Raw genomic sequence first — 8201 nt, forward strand, 5'->3', positions numbered from 1 at the left:
GATGAAGGGAATTGGTCATTAAAGTAGTTGTAAGTGGTGTGGCCAAGGTCACCCAGCTACTCAGAGAATAAGCTGGAGTTAAAACCCAAATAAATCAGGCTCTAGAGGGGCAGTGCCTGTGGCTCAAGGAGTGAGGAGCTGGCCCCATACGCCAGAGGTGGCGGGTTCAAACCCAGCCCCAGCCAAAAACTGTGGGGGTAAAAAAAACAAACAAACTATAAATCAGACTCTAGACACCATTACTTTAAAAGTACAACTTAACTTCTGGGTAGAAAGGAAGATGTTTGGTAAAAACGCAGAAAAATAATTTCCCTCTCACTATCAATTTTTACAAATGATGATCATTCCTGAGTGCTATTGAATATAATGAAGTATTAAACACACATCTTCTTGGGCCTTTAAAGAGAGAAACTGCTCCAAACTGTGCTTTGCTGTCATGTAACAAATCAAGATGACATTCTGTTTCATGGGATTGATAATAGCGCCTAGATTTAATTTAAATCGATGATATCTGTTTATTTGATTATTCTTTTTTAATTTCAAAATATTATAGGCATTCAAATGTTTTTGTTCACATGGATTGCTTTTGTAATGCTTGAGTAAGGGCTCTAAGTGCACCCATCACCCAGAGAGTGTTCATTACACCTACTAGGTAGGTGTTCGCCCATTCTCTCCTACCCCCTTCCTTCTGTTTGATTCCCACTGAATTTACTTTCCTCAGTGCACACGAGTGCTCATCAGTTAGTTCCACTGTGATACCGAGTACATGTGGTGGTTGTCTTTCCATTCTTTAGGTACCTAACTTAGGATAATCATCTCCACTCCCATCCAAATTGTTGCAAAAAGCATTAAGTCATCCATGGTTTAGCAGTAATCTATGGTATACATATACCACATATTTTTAATCTACTCATGGATTGATGGGCATTTGGGTTGACTCCACATCTTTCCAATTGTGAATGTGCTGTAATATAAATTCAGGGGTAATTATCTTAATAAAATGACTTCTTGGGCAGTGCCTGTGGCTCAAAGGAGTAGGGCGCTGGCCCATATGCCAGAGGTGGTGGGTTCAAAACCCAGCCACGGCCAAAAAAAGAAAAAAACTGCAAAAAAAAAAAAAAAAAAGAAAGAAAATATAATATATGAAAGAATATATAATATATATGACTTCTTTTCCTTTGAGTAAATACCCAGTAGTGGAACTGCTGGATCAAATGATAGGTAGGTCTACTTTTATTTCTTGGAGGAATCTCCATTCTATTTTCCACAGAGATTGTACTAATTCACAGTCCACCAACAGTGGACTGATATGTCATTCTCTCTGTATGCACAACAGCATCTTATTTGGACTTCTTTTTGCCATTTTGTCACCCTTGGTAGAGTGCCATGGCATCACAGCTCACAGCAACCTCAAACTCTTGGGTTCAAGCAATTCTCTTGCCTCAGCCTCCCAAGTAGCTGGAAGTACAGGCACCACCACAATGCCCAGCTTTTCTTTTTTAGAGACGAGGTCTGACTTTAGCTCAGGCTTGTCTCAAACTCCTGAGCTCGGGCAATCTACTCTCCTCAGCATCCCAGAGTTCTGGGATTACAGGCGTGAGCCACCAGCCCTGGCCAATTATTTGGACTTTTTAAACGAAATCATTCTAACAGGGCATGTCTGTTTTTACTTCGTGTTCTGCAGTTGAGATATTTGTTTCCTTTTCTGGTCACTTTGTAATAGTCATTATTTAACCAATATAGATGCTGTGCTAAGTTCTGGATTAAATAAAAGCAAATTCTTTGTTCGTTGCTCTCCTGAAGCTTACATTTTAGTGTGGGAAACAGATGTTAAAGATAAGAGTATCAAAACAAATTTTAAATGAAAACTATGATAAGTATCTTATGAATTTCAGAAATGTATTGAATGGACACATTTCACTAACATTGTCTCCGTGGCCTGGGAAGGTTTCCCTGACACCTGGAAGAAGAGCAGCAAGAAAGAGCAAAATTGTTGTTCTTTATAAAAGTAGATATATAAGGAAATGGACAGCATTATTCTTCATATGCGGGAGGGACAGAGGGTGTCAGTCTGCCATTGCAGGTGACACGGAACACCACTCTGAGAACCACTCAGGAAACTCCATCAGTTATTTGTAGCGATGATTGTTTTCCCACATTTGTCTGTTCCACACCCTGTGCAGATGGTGCATATGGATCACTAGAGTTGTATTCCCATTTGGAGTTATAAGAAGATATGTATCAAAAATCTTGATTGGTGTGTTACTATGAGGGGACTGACTCTGCACCTTGAAAGAGCCCTTTCTGTTATTTACTAAGGAAAAGTCCAAAGCTGTTTCCTCAAGTGGGAAAGATGGATTAAAATTTGATGGAAATGAGATTTTAAAGTCCTTTCCCTTTAAATATTTTAACAAGAGAGCAGGATAAAACTCCAACACTCCAAAACTAAAACACAACACCAAGGGTTGTGGTAGAGCCTCTCCTACTGGACCACGTTTGGCTCAGACAGACGTGTGATGTACAAGCAGAGTCAGGAGGGACACACCCGATTCATTCATCTCTGGGATGTGAACATGCCTGTTTCTCTGAACTTTCCTCAAATATTAACTATGTGGGTTTCAGGAAAATGTGAATGTTTTCTAATCTAAGCAAAAAATTATAATTTATTGAAGGAGAAGTCAAATACAAATTACTACTATTATCACAAAAACTTCTAGTACTTCTATCAATAACAATATTATCAAAATTGGCACCATTGAACTGAAAAATTTGTACCAGTTCCTGTGCCATGTAGAGAATGCCAGAATTTTTTTGCCTTTTCTTTCAAAATGTAGGGCAAAAGCTGTATATGTTAGCAAACTATATTTTTTTGCATAGAAAATCACCTATCTCGGTAAAATAAAGGAGAAGCTTCTTCAGTTGCTTTTTTAAGCAATTGCTGTTGTGAAATGAATACAATTTAAGGAAGCAGCAGCTACAGAAACAAATAATATATATCAATTTTTCCTCACCATGTACACCTGAAGGAAATGAGCTGTGTTAAATTGCTTATGTAAAGTAGGAGGACTGTTTTCATTCATGAATAAATAGCATTTATAACATGGTTTTTCTAAAGTAATAGATGAATTTGCAGTTGGTTCATGCACCGAATCAATTTTGGATGGTTCACAGGACTAGATTCTGCACTATTTTAATGGCATGTTTGTTATTCAATTCAAAGAAAACAATAGATAAAACATTATTTTCACTGTGAGTACATTTCATAATTTTCTTTTACTGTGACTCATTTAGTTAACAAAACTCTCTCCTTGACTTTATGATCAGAATACCAATAAGATTACAGATATTACTAAGTTTGTACTCGCCCAATCTATGAGAAGTTATCATGTCAGAATTATAGGTTAATGAACTTATTACAATTGGTTGGTGGCCTTATACAATATTAATGCTTTCAAATAATTATTGAGTTAAAATCATTCCGGTTCTGAGGCAAGCTTAGCGTTACCTCTTTTATTAGTAGTCATGCTTAGATATTTGCAGAGTGTCGCATAACTATAGGGGAAAAAAAGGTGACATTCAAAATAAAAGCCAATTTTGTTTTACTCAAATATAGTTGGCGAAAATCCTGAGGGGAAGTTTCCAATCATAGTGTGAAACAGGATATTTTGCAGACCATGTATGATTAACTCTTTCTTTCTTTCTCTATTTTCTTCTTTCAGGGTTGATCTCTATTACTGTCAGTTCACAGGTTGTAAGGAGGGGGGCAAGGTTCAAACTTAGGTGTGTAGCATTCTACAGTATGTATTCGTTTTAGTATATAGTCTGCATCTCTTGACATGAAACACATGACTGTTCTTTAATAAATACAATTCAGTTACTTCTATGGGTTTCTATGCAGGTTAAAATAACTGTTCGTAAAGACTTTCACATACTTTTAAATTCTCACATGGAATGTGTGGTTTAATCAATTGATAGTTTAAAGTCTTTTTTTCCCTGTATGATTCCAAGATGACAAGAATTACTCTATCCAAAGGGCATGGATACATATGAATTATAGAGAAAGCATTCCTTATACATGTGTATTTCTTAAATGTCTGAGAATCTATTCTTCAGTAACGCAATTGTAAAAGCAATAGCAGAAAGAATTTACCAAGCTCAGATTTTACCCATCTCCCAAACAGGTTTCTCATTCATGTTGAATCCCTGAGAAACTTCTATAATACTTCTAAGCTATGTAAGGTATGTTTCCTTTTGCAGAAATACACTTCCTCCCCCTACCCTGTTTTACTCATTTCCCATCCAAATCAGAACAATACTCACAGAACATAAAAATATTTAACCACCCGTATTACATCTTATAGAATTTACCAGATTGATGTCCACATAACAAATAACCCAAACTTATGTGAGGAGTCAAATTGAAGGGCAGAGAGCAATAAATGAAATCGGCCAGGATAAGATGGAACATTTTATAATTAGATAAGATTGCTATTCCAAGGATGAAAGAGAGGCAATGAAATTACCGGTCTCTAAAAGAGGAAAATGGTGGTTACTCCACGAAGGGTCAAGCATACCATTTAATGAGAACCGCAATTTCACAATCAATGGAACCGAGTCCGAATGGTAGAATTATTTTCCTAGGAGTAGCAATTTGGGTGATTACTGTCTTTAGTATATTGGCTTGCATTTACCTTTCCTAGTTCAATTTTTAGGTTCAACATAATAAAGAAATATTGTTGAGTAGTAAGAAAGGGGGAGGAAAATGATTGCCTAACTGTACACAGCAAAGCATCTGCGTGATTCGTTTCCAGATTCTTTGTAATCAGGGAAAATAATTACAGTACTCTGTGCTAAAAATGGTACAGGAATGATTATTAAGCAGATGTACAGCTATTTGTCCTTGAGGTTGGACAATTTCGTTTATAAACTAATGTGTTTATGTAACAGTTCTGGATCAAACCTCCACCATCTGCATTGGTTAGAAAGCTTCTTTGGAACACGTGCGGCCTACAGTACTGAAACAATTCTTTTGTTTCACTAACAATCGGGGATGTTGTTCTCTGTGATTGGACTCTGGCATTTTACTCTTTATTTACCCCAGGGAAAAACTCATCTGAATAGTTACCTTTGTTAATCACATGTAATTCACTGAGAGCCGTGCAATGTTCTGTGATAAATTATTTAAAGTATCCCTGTCATGAATACTAAGGTATCTGTGCTTTATAGAACTCTAGCCTCAAATGCACCTTGGAGGCGGAGATTCTCTAAAATGTGGCTACGTTAAGCCATAGATTTTTGACTTCACTATTTATTCAGTAGCCATGTAAATTGGGGGAGTTATTTAACTTTTGTCTGCCTCAATTTATTTTCTTGTAAATTAGGCATGATACTAATATTTACCTGATGGGATTGACAGGAGAATTAACAATGAAGGCCTGGAGGGCTCCTGTGACATTGTATGCTCTATTGTAAGAATATACAGCCCTAGCTATTATTTTCTAATTCCATTCCCTCATTGTACAGATGATGAAGGGCTCTGGTGCTAGGAAGGGCAATGGTGACTGATATTAAAAGAAATAAGTCTGAAGTCCCCCTGAGTTTACATTCAGCTCCTCTCCTCACTGCCTCTGTGCTGTGAGCCTCTTGGACCTTAAATTTTACCCAATATAAAACAAGGGCTTACTCTGGTTTTTCTTCAGATCACATAAATCTTTTGCCTTTTGCCAAGTATAAGGGAAACAAAAATATTTTCCTAAGAAGTGATCTGTGGTTTGTGTTTAGGAAGACATTTCGGGTTCTGTCCACTTTTATTTTTGTAGAGATGATTAAAATACAGGATTTGTCTATGACATGAGAAGGGATTTCGGTTTTTGTTTTTAATCCTTTCTTTTTTTGTTATTGTTATTTTCAGAGTGATGAAAAGATGAATGCTTTTCCCAACTTGGGGAATGTATTGCTTTTTTTTCTCTGTGGTTTGAAATATTGTGCATTTTTGTAAATAATCCATTGATATACAAAAGCAGATTTTGTTATTTTTCATAAGATACACAGTGGGGTATGCATAATGGAATATTATTATGTTATTGAGGTCTTCTAATACCTTACTTATTTTTGTCCGTTTGGTTGTCATGGATGAAGAGAAAACATAAAAACATCAGAGAAAGCTCACAACCTAGCCTTAACCTGAAATTAGAGATCAAAACAATACTGGACCATAAATTTCTATACTCACTAATTTCAATAATATACACGCAGTGTCAGAGTCAATGGAAAATATTTTTCTATACTTTTTTCTACTTTCTATGAGCCCTTTGGTAAGTAGTAGTAATATTTGCAAATGTCAGATAAAACTCTGTTCAGTGAGATTATATTCAGACATATCATGCTAGTTTAGTAAAGTTTCAATAAATTATCTTCTCAAATGAATCAAGAAAGTTTCAAAATTAAAACCCAGTGTATATATGTTTTTTTTGAACTGAAGACTAATCTATAAAACAACCCTTTGTAATAAAAATCTACCAATCTAAACAAAGAAGTAGTTTAAAATTAATATTTCTTTCTGGGTTTTTTACTTTATTACATCAATAATTTTTTTTTTTATTTTACTCCTCATAAGATTATATATTCAACTAAACTAAATAGGTTGTTTATCACAAATTATAATGTTTTAAACCATCAAATTAATTTTAAGGGTGAAAACAGTATCATCAATATTTAGTGCCTAGTAGAAACAGGCCAACCTCTTTGCTTTTTAAGTTTAAAGAGTGTAGATGTCTATCAAAAAAAACCAAACTATACATACATTAAATTGAGAGGAGCATCTACATGGATTAGTTGCAAGAGCTTTCCTTCAAAATATACTTTTGTAAAACAGGAAAAAATTTATACTTGAACATCAACACTTTTATTTAAGAGATAGTACCTTCAAGAATTCTATTAAAACAGGTTTAATTGATAAATATATATGTAGAATTCCTATACCTTATGAAGTTAGAAACCATAATCCCTGGACGTTTAAGGAAATATAGTGCAAATAATATCTAAATATAGATCTACTATTTAATGCTCTGTATTATTAGGCATTATTATGACACATGTTTATAGTTATAAAACAAAATGTGTTGACTTTTAGTACCTGGGAGGATCGATGCATATTAACTTCTTTTTTTTTTTGGAGACAGAGCCTCAAGCTGAGCCCTGGGTAGAGTGCCATGGCGTCACTGCTCACAGCAACCTCCAACTCCTGGGCTCAAGCGAGTCTCCTGCCTCAGCCTCCCAAGTAGCTGGGACCACAGGTGCCTGCCACAATGCCCATCTATTTTTTGGTTGCAGCCATTATTGTTGTTTGGTGGGCCCGGGCTGGATTTGAACCCACCACCTTAGGTGTATGTGGCTGGCGCCTTAGCCGCTTGAGCCACAGGCGCCAAGCCTATTAACTTCTTTTTAATATGACTTTATTCGTTTGGGAAAATTACAAGATGTCTTTGGGATTGAGTTTATGTTTGTCTGACATTCACTATTTTATTTCAGAATTTTAGGTGGTACACATGTTTTGTTCTCTTATTTCATGTTTGTACTGACTGAGTCAAAATTATAAGTATGTTCTTCACCCAGACGGTGTGCACTGTACCTGGAAGGGGTGAATTATCCAGCCCCAAGTCCCCTCCTCCCAGCATGATTTTCATTGAGATTTACTTATGTATGTGCACTCAAGCATTGATCAATTAGTTACAATTTGGTATTGAGCACAAGTGTTTGTTTCTCTACGATGTTTATCGTGAAGTTTATTTAGAAGAATGGTTTTGAGTTCTATCCAGACTGTCACTAAAGATACTAATTTGCCATTTTTTCTACCGAAGGCCCTGCACATATTTGTAATGCATTGTTGTGAGATGGCCAACCACATGCCCTTTCCATATTTCCCTTCAGGTAATGTTTGATATCTCATTAAGGGTGAGGTAGAGAAGAGAATCTGTGATCAAATTCTGTTATTGAAGAATCTTAGTCATACTGAGAGAGGTTAGAGGCTCGGACTTCTTGAAGCAAAGCTTGTCTTTGAAGATGATCTGTCACTATGATTTAATATTTTATTGTGGCAGAGGTCACCAGACTTAGGGAAGTTTTAGATTGGCCCACTTGCATCAACCACTGAATCAGTTAAAACTCCACTGCCATGACCGGCGCCTGTGGCTCAGTGAGTA

This window comes from Otolemur garnettii, unplaced genomic scaffold, assembly GCF_000181295.1.
Source record: "Otolemur garnettii isolate 467f Iridium unplaced genomic scaffold, OtoGar3 scaffold00009, whole genome shotgun sequence".
Classification (NCBI taxonomy): Eukaryota; Metazoa; Chordata; class Mammalia; order Primates; family Galagidae; genus Otolemur; species Otolemur garnettii.